General features: G+C 38.7%; 1 long non-coding RNA gene across 1 annotated transcript in view; it reads right to left on the reverse strand.

Annotated features, from left to right (window-relative positions):
• The window catches only part of LOC107034169 (uncharacterized), an 88,169-nt gene extending 76,101 nt beyond the window's left edge, over positions 1–12,068 (reverse strand). The window contains exon 1 of the long non-coding RNA XR_012076457.1: positions 11,842–12,068. This is a non-coding gene — a long non-coding RNA (uncharacterized lncRNA). The remainder of the gene's footprint in view (positions 1–11,841) is intronic.
• Between the last annotated feature and the right edge of the window lie 345 nt (positions 12,069–12,413).

The raw sequence follows: 12,413 nt of genomic DNA on the forward strand, positions 1-12,413 counted from the left end.
CAAGTCTCCCCAAGGGGTGATGGGAAAGGGGCAGCCTTCTTTTGCAGCATATTTCCCAGTTTATTAGAACATTAGCTCCATGTGTTGCAGTTTTGCCTTAACACGCTCTATCTCCTGGGATGTAATGGCGGAATACCCCTTGAAAGAAAAAAAAAAAGTATAGAAATGTAAGGTTTAAGATTCTTCACTCACTCCAAATTGTCATTTAGAAAATTCTCCTCCATGCTTTTACAGAGTCTAGAACATGACACATATTACACTGTACTGTAATTGTGCAATTATCTATCTGTCTCCTCTCCTAGATGTGAGCCCCCTGCAGGGTTAGGGTTTACCAAACCTCAGTTTCTAGCATAGGAAACAAACTGGCAGTGTACTCACAGGCGCTCTACAGAAGAAAAGAAAAGGGAGGGGAGGGAAGAAGAGAGAGAGCAAAGCAGGCATTTATGATTATCCTTAGTGGGAATGAGACTATTCCATGCAACTGCTTCAATCTGGCAGCCAGGAGAATCCCTGTTAAGAGGTGTGGTCAATCTTTTACCGTGGGGATGGCTCAGCACAAGGATCTCAGCCATCAGCTACACCAAGCTGGGTATAGTATAAGTATCTTTTGTAAAATGGACAAATAATATTAAAGTCTTGTAGATATTTTATTGCAAACTCTACTACTTCATACTCCATGAACATCACTGCTGCTGAAGGCCACAATGGGATTCTAACTCTATGTTTTAGTGTAAAATGCTTTCAATTTGTCATATCTCAGTGTTACGTCCCTACCCCACAACTGATATGTTGAAGCTGCCACCCCCAGGACCTCAAAATGGGACTGTATTTGGAGATAGGACCTTTAAAGAGTTGATTAAGGTAAAAAGGGGCTGTGAGGGAGGGTGGGTCACAATCCAATCTGACTGGTGTCCTTATAAGAAAATTTAGACGCATAAAGAGACCCTAGTGGTGCCGTACACAGAGGAAAGACCGTGCGAGGACACACAAAAATCCCCATCTGCACGCCAAGGAGAAAGACTTCAAAAGAAACCAGTCCTTCCAACAGCAGGAGGACTTCCAGCCTCAAGAACTATGACAGAATGAATTTCTGTTTGTCACCCAGTATTTGTTATGGCAGCCCCAGAAAACGAAAACACTTAGAAATAGCACTGATCTTTAGTAAAAACATTAAGACGAATCTTGGTTCTTCCACTAACCAGCAAATAATCACTTTTTAAATTTAACTTAAAAAACTGAATTCCCTGCCGGATTATTTTAAAGCAAATCCCAGATAAATCATTTTATGCAAAAAAACAAAACAAACAAACAAACAAAAAACAACCAACCACTGAATAAATGAATGGAGTGAGTTATCAAGTACAAAGATCTAGAAAAGTATTACAAGTTAAAATTAAAAAGAAACCCGCTTGGATGCTCCCTGATAAATTTCTTATCTTTGGAAAATCTGAGTTTTCTCATTTCTGAAATAAGATTGTTGGAAAGGGAAAGATAAGTTATTTTGTCCCTTAAAGAGTCTGTAATTTACTGTTAAGTACATGATTGGTAATGCTGGTTCTGCTGATGGTGATGGAAAGTCAAGGGATTCAAGCCAGGATTTCAGCAGCCATGAGTATAAGGAGATTTTATAACCAACATATGGCATGTATTTGCACTGACTTGAAGACTATCATTAGAAACTAACTTTTTCAATCTGGGAAGATAAAATCTAAGGATCTATAATGTGATTGTATTTTATTACAAGAGGCTACATTATGCTGCAGTAACAAACCAGCCTCTGAATCTCAACGGCTTCACACCTGACTTATTTATCTTTTTAATGCACATTTCCAGTGCAGGTCAGCACTGCTCATGCTCAGGGATCCACACTGATAAGGGTTTAATCTTAAACAATTACTTTGGCGTGGAAAAAGAGGGGGCAAATTGAACATCGCTCTTAAAATTTCTGTTCAGAAGCAACCAAATGTCACTTGCATTCAGATTTCACTGGGAAAAGTAAGTAACATGGCTATTGTCAACATTAAAGCAGATGAGGAGTCAGAGTTTAGATAATACTACAAAGTGACAGTAATTAAAATAGTGTGCTGTTGACACAAAACAGACATAGAGTTCAATGGAACAGAATAGAGAGCCCAGAAATGAACCCACACACCTATGGTCAATTCATCTTTGACAAAGGAGGCAAGAATATACAATCGATAAAAGACAGTCTCTTCAGTAAGTGGTGTTGGGAAAGCTGTACAGCCACATAAAAATCAATGCAGTTAGACACTCCCTCACACCATATACAAAAATAAACTCAAAATGGCTTAAAAACTTACATGTATGACATGACATAAATCCATAGAAAAGAATATAGGCAAAACATTCTCAGACATAAATTGCAGTAATATTTTCTTGTCTCTCAAGGGGAAAAAATAAAAGCAAAAATAAACAAATGGAACCTAATTAAACTTACAAGCTTTTGTACGGCAAAGGAAACTGTAAACAAAATTTTTTAGAAATCTACAGACTGGGAGAAAATACTTGCAAATGATGCAACCAACAAGGGCTTAACTTCCAAACTATACAGACAGCTCATGTAACTCAATATCAAAAAAAAAAAAAATCAAAAAATGGGCAGAAGACCTAAATAAGACATTTCTCCAAAGAAGACATCCATATGGCCAACAGGCACATGAAAAGATGCTCCACATCACTATTTATTAGAGAAACACAAATCAAAGCTACAATGAGATATCACCTCACACCAGTCAGAATGGCCATCATCAAAAACTCCATAAATAATAAATGCAGGAGAGGGTGTGGAGGAAAGTGGACCTTCGTACACCATTGATGGTAATGTAAATTGGTACAGCCACTATAGAAAACAGTATGAAGAGTCCTTTAAAAACTAAAAATAGAGTTACCATATGATCCAGCAATCACACTCCTGGGCATATATCTGGAGGAAACTCTAACTCAGAAAGATACATGCACCCCAATGTTCATAACAGCACTATTTACAATATCCAAGACACAGAAGCAACCTACATGTCCATCAACAGATGAATGGATAAAGATATGGTGTTGTATATATACATATGTATATACACCACAGTGAAGTACTACACAGCCATAAAAATGAAATAATGCCATCTGAAGCAACATGGATAGACCCAAAGGTTATCATATTAAGTGAAGTAAGTCAGACAGAGAAAGACAAATATCATATGATATCACTTATATGTGGAATCTGAAAAAAAAGATACAAGTGAACTTATTTACAAACCAGAAATAGACTCACAGACATAGAAAACAAACTATGGTTACCAAAGGGGAAAGGGGTAGGAGAGAGGGAAAAATTAGGAGTTTGGGATTAATATATACACACTACTATGTATAAAATAGATAAACACACAAGGGTATACTGTACAGCACAGGAAACTATATTCAATACCTTGTAATAACCTATAATGGAAAAGAATCTGAAAAAGAATATATATATGCATATTTATAACTGATTAACTTTGCTATACCCTTGCTGTACACCTGAAACTATCACAACATTGTAAATCAACTATACTTCAATAAAAATAAATTAATTAATTTTAAAAAGCCTTCCCCTACAAATTACTTAAATAGCAAGGAAAGAAAATAAATGCATGAAATCATCTTGTCTTTTCAAATTACTGATCAAGTCTTTTCCATGAATTACGAACTTGGCAGACTTCTTTCAGTCCCCAGTCTCTAACCTAAGTCAGGAAGAGTATCCTTTCAATATGCCTTTGAAAAAAAATACAGACTTCTAGCCAGAGGAGGTCCAAGAAACAACAGGAAATATCTGAAAAGACTCTTGATGATATACATCTCTTGAAATTACAAATTTTACACTGTTTTGTAAAAAGAATGAATTAGTTAGTCGGTTAATTAGGCTGGCAAAGGAGAGAGTCTCTTCTGATCATTGACCAAGAATCTCTGAAAAATATTATTGGTTCCATTTTACAGATGAAGAAACTGAGGCTCAAGAAGGTCAAATAATCAGTTCAAAAATCCAAAATTTGGTCTTCTCTACTCACTTCCTTCACTTTCTGTACCCTTACCTCCCTTTTCACTTCTTCCTGTCTACCTCAAGTGCCTTTCTTTTTCTGCTCATTGATAGAATTTCAAAATCTGGGATCAGGGAAGACCCCAATGAGCTGCATTCTCAAGAAACAACGACACATGTCACTCCAGCTTTTTTTTGAGGCCCTTTATTTGCTACCTAAGATATTCAGACAGAACTTTAGTTTTTAATCCTTGTTTCAGGATTTGCGTTTTAAAACCAAGTTTGAGATATAGATTAATTTTGATGAAAGAAGGAATCCTTCATGGTGAGATTATAAACTTACGGGGAGGAAGAAATGTCAGTGAAGGCTTTCCTGGTGCCCCTGAAATCACACCACCACAGCATCCAGCTTACATAGAGGGATGGCCTTGCTCTGATTCTTCCAAACCAGGTGCCAGAAGTTTGCTATACAAAGATGATCATCCTTGAGTAGGACCCCATGAATCAAGAAATTTAGTTCAAAAAAAAAAAAAGAAAGGTTTCAAAAAATGCAGGGCATGAGGGAGATGATTTTAGACACTCAATTCAGCCACAGTGTTTTTAAAAAGGGGAAACCCATGAGCATTCATGTTCTCATTTGCTCAGAGGTGAGTCATCCATTCTTTTACCTTTTTCTGTCACTCACTCAGCCTGTGATTCTCCTCTAGAACATCTGGTTACTCCTACAGATGTTTCCAGACTGACTCTTACACCCTTTCCTCACAGCTTGCTGGATCCCCATCTTTTAAGAGGCGGATCTCCTTCAATGGGTGCTCAGTAGCATTTCAACACAGGACTAGGATGAGGATAATCTGAACTGATCAGAGGTACATCTGAACTAAATACAATGGTCTGCGAAGGAAATAGGTCCATGCCAAAATTTGTGCTATACTCTAGTCAAAGAAAGACAAGGAAATGAACACAGGGGCTACTTGCCAGAAGGCTCTGATCCTGCCCTGATTTTCCCATGGCTATTTGGCAAGCCAGCAAGCACTTGAGTTTTAATTCTTCGTTTGTACTTGCCTCCTTTTTTTCCCCAGTGTTGCAACTTGCTTACCTAAGTCTCATCAACCCACTTGAGCAAGTGTAAGTGGGAATTTCCATGGAACATATTTCTCGAGAACCTCTGATGCTGGTCACTGAATGGCAAGCAGCTGTGTTGTCTAATGTACACAGAATTTAATTAACCCTTTTTGCTATCATCACTTTTCTACTCCAATGCTTTAATGTTCAACCAGAGAGACTAAATTTAGAATATGCCTCTTTTCTGAGAGCTCTAAGTACATCTAAAGAGCTAAATCTGATAGATAAAGTCAGAAACTGAGACGTGACCCGAAAATGGGATTTTTCTATGGCTCCTCATTAGATAGACGGCTTGGTTCTGGGTACTTTAGGTTGACCCACAACTCAACAAACTCTGATAGAAACCTACTATGAGCCATTGAAATAGTAACATGGACACAAGGAGAAAATGACCAATTATTTTTTTTAATTTATTTATTAAAAATTTTCCTTTATTTAAATTTTAAAAATTGTATCAAATATTTAAAGGGTACTTTCCATTTACAGCTATTACAAAGTATCAGCTATATTCCCCAGGTTGTACAACACATCCTTGAGCCTGTTATACCCAATAGTTTCTATCTCTCACTCCCTGACCCTTTTTTGCCCCCTTCTACCTCACGCTAGTGTGTTCTCTGTATCTGTTCATCTGCTTTCTATTTTTTATTGAAGTGTAGTTGATTTACAATGTTAGTTTCAAGTATACAGCAAAGTGATTCAGTTATATGTATACACACACACACACACACACACACACACACAGAGACACACTCACACACATAGATACTCTGTTTCTTTTCCATTATGGCTCATTACAGGAAATTGAATATCGTTCCCTGTGCTACACAGTAGGTCTTTGCTGCTTATCCACTTCACATACAGTAATGAGTATCCATCAGCCCCAAACTCCCCATCTAACCCTCCCCACCTTTCTCCCATGGTAACCATAGTTTTCACATTTCTGAATTAAAATAGTACATGTAGAATACAGAAATACATTAAAAAATTCATACAGAAAAATGCACATAGGTACACAAACTGAGCGTGCTGACATCAAGAAACTAATTACATATATTTGGCTTTAAATCCCCAGCACTGTTTTAAATAATCATCCTAATAATATTTAACATTTAACCAACTTAAATATCTTTTTCCAACAAGGGGGGATGAAAACAAATAAGCAACAACAACAGTGACAACAAAAACGTCTCTCTGAGTAGGGTTCTACAGTATGCCAGGCACTGGACCAGGCACCGAAGGTCAAAAGTCACAGTGCGGGGGAGGCGTCTCTTGGCCACCAGAGGTGTCAAACTGAGACTCAGGCTGCCGGTGCTGTTTTCAGGCATACAGTTCAAAGCGTGGTGGTGGGCAGAGAGAAGAGAAAGAAGAATTTGAAGATCTAGGGGTGCAGTATGCTCTTTCTGATAAACTGCTAACCACCACTGCCTACTGTCATGGGCCCACCTGCTTCACACGCTTATGCCCACTCACAGGGCCACAACCAATTCAAGGCTCTTCTATTCTCAGGGTTGTCATCTGCAGTTTGAATTTTCACGTCAGCATCAAGCTCTGTGAGGAATCCCTGAGCAAACCTCCAAGATCTCTAAGCAGCTACTGTGCACTTAACACAAATCCAGAGGCCAGGCTAGGTAGTGACAACACCAATAAACCTAAAAATCAACCATCCCCTTCGTAGGCGATGTGGAACATCCAGTGAACCCCTCATTAACCTTCTAAGCAGCCATAGTAGTCATACAGTCAGCACTAACCAACCTCCTAAAACGAAGAAATAAAAGTAAAAATCATAGCCAATTTTTACTGATTTTTCTAAAGCGGTGGCTTTCTTTGTATCTCAGGAAATTATAAAATGTTTTCTCTTGCTCTCATCCTTCTTGCGTCATCTCCATCCCTGCCTTCCTCTCATAGCCATTGCATCTGCTGCCTTGTTGTTGTTTATACAGTTGCGGCCACCTAGCCTGTGAAGTGATAGGTGGCAGTGATTTTATCTTACCCATCTTGTATGCCCGCTGCCTAAAACACTGTGCAGGCAGCAGCTCAATATATGTGGGTTAAATAACGAGGAAAATATAAAGAGCAATCCAAGTATATGAGACTAAATTCGTATATGAGACTTAAAACATAAGAAGCAAGTTAATTTGCTAGAAAATTCTAGCCCACTATAAAATGTTAGAATTGTAAAGGATCTTTTATGCCATTTGGTCCAATATCCTTATTTTTAAAATGAGGGTCATATACACAGAAAAGTCACTTAGCCAGCAGCAAGGGTAGTCAGGCATAGACGTCCCTGAAAGTCATGCAAATCTCCTCACCACATAAATAGCCTTTTCTGCTTAACTTCCCGTTTTCATCACTTGTAGCTTTGGTACTGCCTCAACAAGACACCCAAAATGTTCTCATGATTTTCTTCTGATTTGTTTTTCATCAGTTAATGTGTGTGGTTGTTTTGTTGTTTTTTTTTTTAATGAGTCAGACTCTTCTTGCTAACTGTAGTGACCTTTCCTTAATCTTCAACTACTTCTCTTTTGTTTTAAATATTCTACGTCACCTAAATTTTCACCATCCCTTTCAAATTTAAGGGGGAAAAATTATGCATAGTAGAAGGAGGTTTGGAAACTACCCTCAGATGTGATGTGAATTGATGGGGCAGGGGGTAGTGGCCCAGACGCGTGAGAAAATACCAGAGCCTAGATAGTGCCAAGCCACAGGATAGAACCCACCTGAGAGGTCTGGTGAGGGGGTCCCAAAGGACACTTTTTGTAAAGGAATAAAAATAAATGGATGAGAAAGCTCACTTGGGATATCTTTCCCAAAAAGTAAGCAATGTAAAAATAAAACAAAATCCACTGTTGGTAAATTCCTTGAAATATTCATTTACTTAACTGACATTTACAAAGCGTGCTCATTTGTACCCAACCTCCTACTAGCCAGCGAGGCTATAGTGGAAAAGAACAAACCTTTCCTCAAGGAGTCCAGGTTCAAGAGACAAAGAAATATTAGAGGAAAGTTCTCAGATGCATTGATTTTGAGCAAAGGTCTAGGTTTATTTCAAAGGTGCCACAAGGACACTAACTTCAAAGAAAGTCCGTTCAAATCTTGTTTCTTCAAAGATAATCTTTATAGAAACAAAACAAAACAAAATAAAACACTACCCGGATAAGATTGTTAGTCTAGATACTAGAAAGGAATGTCTTTAAGTTTGTTGATCTAGTCCCAAGCGCTTAAAGGGTTTAAATTTGTCTAACTATCATACTGTTGACTGAAATAAATGCACAGCCTAAAAGTTAAGAGTTATGCTTTATTTGGCGGGAGGACTCGAGCCAGGATGACAGCCTCTCAGATCGCTCTGAGGGACTGCTCCAAAGAGGTAGGGGAGGAGCTAGGATATATAAGAGCTTTACAACAAAGACAGGTAGTTGGAACAAAAAAAGATTGCTTGTTATCTAAAGAAAGCCAGGCATCTCAAGTTAAAGAATTTAGTGCTTTTCTATGTATGGGAGGAAGCAAACATTTGGGCTCACTGAATTCATTCCTTTGACAAGGACTTAGCTATCTAGGGCCAGTATCCTGTCCTTTCTTATTCTGAGTCTGCTCAGAGTGCACCATTGTGAGTGGCTGCAGAGGCCGGGCTGCAGGCCTGTCCTCACTGGGGGGTGGCGGCAGCCGCTGATGACTTGGTTTCAGCATTCTTTGTTTACTAATACGGTTGCAGTATTTTTCATTCACAATACATATACCCATTTTGCAGACTAAACTCTAATTTCACTGATCCAAAAGTTAATCAGATACACTACCGATCGCTTAAGTATATTATCAAAAAGTAATAATGCTTTTCTCTCAGATTTGAGGTACTTCATTTCTTTTTCAAATTCCTAAAATTCATCCTCAGAAAAAGGTGAGACAACATAAACTGAAAATTATAATGTATACTCTCTATCATGAATAAAGCTAGTGACAAAAGTTTTCTGTGACCAATAAGGATTATTAGTAAAGACAAAAAATAACAGTATAAAATACTCAGATTGCATAGAGTTAGAAGACACACAGTCAGTCCCTACCAGGAGAACGTCAGTGGTTTTCTATCCTCTACCACACCCCAGGTGGAATATTCCATCAACTAGCAAATTCTCTACATTCTGACTCTCATTTATTAAGTATTCTTACCATTATTTGACTAGCAGTAAAAAGCACTTTATGGGCAGAGAGACCTGGCTTGAATGTCTGCCCCACCAATTAACCAGGTTTGAAGGTTAGACAGGTTATTTAAATTTTCTGAACATCAGTTTCCTCATGGCTAAAATGGAAATAGTTTCTCACTCAATAGAGCTGTTATATGTAAGACAATGCATGTGAAAGTATTTGACACAAAGTAAGCATCCAATAAATTGTAATTATTTGAATTAAATTATCATCATTTTTTCCCAGCCAGCACTCTGCCCATTGCATGGGTTAGAAATCAAAGCATCTTCGATTTGAATCTTAGCTCCAAAACTGATTAGCTATGACATCCAGGTAGATCATTTAGTGTTTCTTATTTGAATTCCTTATCTATAAAATTAGAACTACGTTACAGAGTTGTGCTAACAACTAACTGAAATAATACAAGGAAGTGCCCACTGCCATGTGGACTAGTTCTTCACTAAGTGACAGTCCCCATATTCAGCATGCCCGGGTCTGGTGTTCTGGCCCGTGGAGCGGCAGTCCTGTCTTATCAGTGAACAAACTGTCATTTAACTTGTTGGTTCAGTGGTTAAGTATTTTCAGTGTTGGTGGTCCTCTAGGGCCTGCTCACCCTTGGAGGTGACCAAAATCATATTAAAAGAATCTGCGAAATTGTGGACCAAATCAGGTGATGTTACCAATCCTTGTCCACGTAAGAAGTCCTGCCCCATGAAGTCATCTGTTCTCTGGTTTAAAATGAGCATAAGCATATTAAAAAGAAATGGAAATCAGAGTACTGAATTTCATATTCCATGACATCTAAGAGGAGAGAAAATGTTTGGAAAATCCCTGTGGGGAGAGTGCAGGAGACCGAGTCCAATTTGGGGTCCAGCTGGTTGCCAGGCAGGGGAGTAGTTTAACTTCAGGCACTTGCACCTCTGTTGCCCTTCCCCAGTTCCTCCTTGTGCCCCGGGAGTCCATCTCCGCTGCAGGCTCCCAGCATCCTGAACCGCGTCTGTGCCCTGATGAGTCTGCAGTTCCTCATTTCAGTGTCTTTGCACCCCCGCCAGAAGTGGCTCTGTGCCCCTTTCCCCTACCTTTCTTCCACATCTGCATAACTTTGAAGACTCAGCTCATGTCACTTCCTCTGGAAAGATTCCCTTCTCTCATACCACAACACCCTTCCCCTGTGTTTCTTTGGACTCTGTCTTGACCTTCATTATAGATGCCACAGGGAATATCTTTTCTCTTCTCCATCTTCTTTAAAGCATTAAATGTAGACATTAAATGTCTTATTTCTACACTCCCACTTTTTTTTTTTTTTTGCCTCAAGCCTAGCCTGTACTTAGTACTCATTAATACTTTTCTTGAGACTGACAGGTCAAACTTTAAGATAAAAATAAGATCAAAGTTCCAAGTAAAGATGAAAATAAGCAGCTTTACCTTTAATTGGAGAGTGGATGGCAAGTTTGGGGATCTTCCAGTATGTTGTTCTTAGCAAGTTTTTGTTGTGGGTATTTGTTTCATTTTGGTTTTAGGGTAGGGTACATTTTTTTTTAATCTCTAAAAGGGGAATAATAATTACTGTTCAAGGTGATTGTAAGATTTGAAGAAGACACCATGTAATGTGCATAATGTGGTATTTGGACCAAGGTGAGAAATCAATAGATGTTGCTAATCTAACCCAACTATCAGAAGTCTTTTCATAAAAAACAACTTACATGCAAAACTAGTGACTGACATAGACTTTACTAAAGATTTCAAGGGGAAAATAGAGAAAAGAGTTTACATCTTGTTCCCTACCGCAAACCACAGAATATCCTCAATGGAAGACTCTTCTGGCCATAATGGTACCAGGGATTTCCTCTTTGACCCTTGGGTAACTACCTAGAGTGAGAATGGTTGACTTATATGATAGATGAATGCTGAACTTTAAAAAAAAAAAACTGCTAAGCAGTTTTACACAGTGGTTGTACCATTCTACATTCCCACCAAGAGTATAAGAGAATTGCAGTCTTTCCATACCTTAGCCAACTTTTGGTATAGTCAGTCTTCAATTTTAGCCATTTTATATCTTATATCATAACAGTCTTATATCTCTAATGCATAAAGAATTACTTAAATTAGTAAGAAAAGAACAATAAAAAAATGGACATGCTTCTTGAATAAGTGCTTAACTAAACATGAGATGGCTCATTCATCTGCTGAGAGTAGGAGCAGGAAGATCCTAAGGAGAAGGATGAATCTTTAAAACAGTCCATGAAAGGAATGAAAAGAATTCATGACTAAGAGCCACAGAAGGATTCCATGGCAACACTGGGAGCCTTGTTGAAGCATTATTCAGCAGGGCTGCATCATTTCTCCAACACTGTTCAGTCTTTGGGGAATAGCAATGGACAATCAGGGTCCAAGTCAGAGATAGCAACTGTCACAACAAATTATTCAGCAAGGGGAGTCAGGGTGAGATAACTGCATTAACAAATAATCCCCAAATTCCAATGAATTACTTTAAGAAAAAAGAGTTTGTTTCTTACTTGACATTGAAGTGTAGGTCAGTGGATGGTCTCTGCTCCACGCAGTCTCTCAGGCACCCGAGATCTTTTGTCTTGTCTCTCCTGTAGGTCTTTGCAGTTCTCCTCATTCATCCAGTGGATGCAGCGAAAATGCTAGGATTAGACTTCGGAGGCTTTGCTGAGCCAGGCCTGGTAGCGCTGCTCATCACTTCCATTCAAACTCCACTGGTCAGAACGTTGTCATTGGTTTTATCTAAGTGCCAGGGGAAACGGAAAAAGAAATCACATGTCCTGGAGATGAGGGTAATAAAGACACAGGTGACCATTTTCAGTCTCTTACAAGCAGAAGTCAGGTACCAGAATATTTTTCAGTATAAGACAGAAACAGACACACAGGAATTTTTCAAACTCAGTTTACACAGGGACATGATGTATTATACACCCCCATCTCCCTTTCTCCTCCTGAAAGCTGGTTCATGCCCCCACTTCCTTAACTTCCTTAGCACTTAGTGCCCAGTCTTCCTTTTTACCTTATTCCAGGCATCACCTCTCGGTTGTACATTAGCATTCATGTTCCTCCATCAATTCTCAGC

This window comes from Vicugna pacos, chromosome 10 (genome assembly GCF_048564905.1).
Source record: "Vicugna pacos chromosome 10, VicPac4, whole genome shotgun sequence".
In the NCBI taxonomy this organism is placed as follows: Eukaryota; Metazoa; Chordata; class Mammalia; order Artiodactyla; family Camelidae; genus Vicugna; species Vicugna pacos.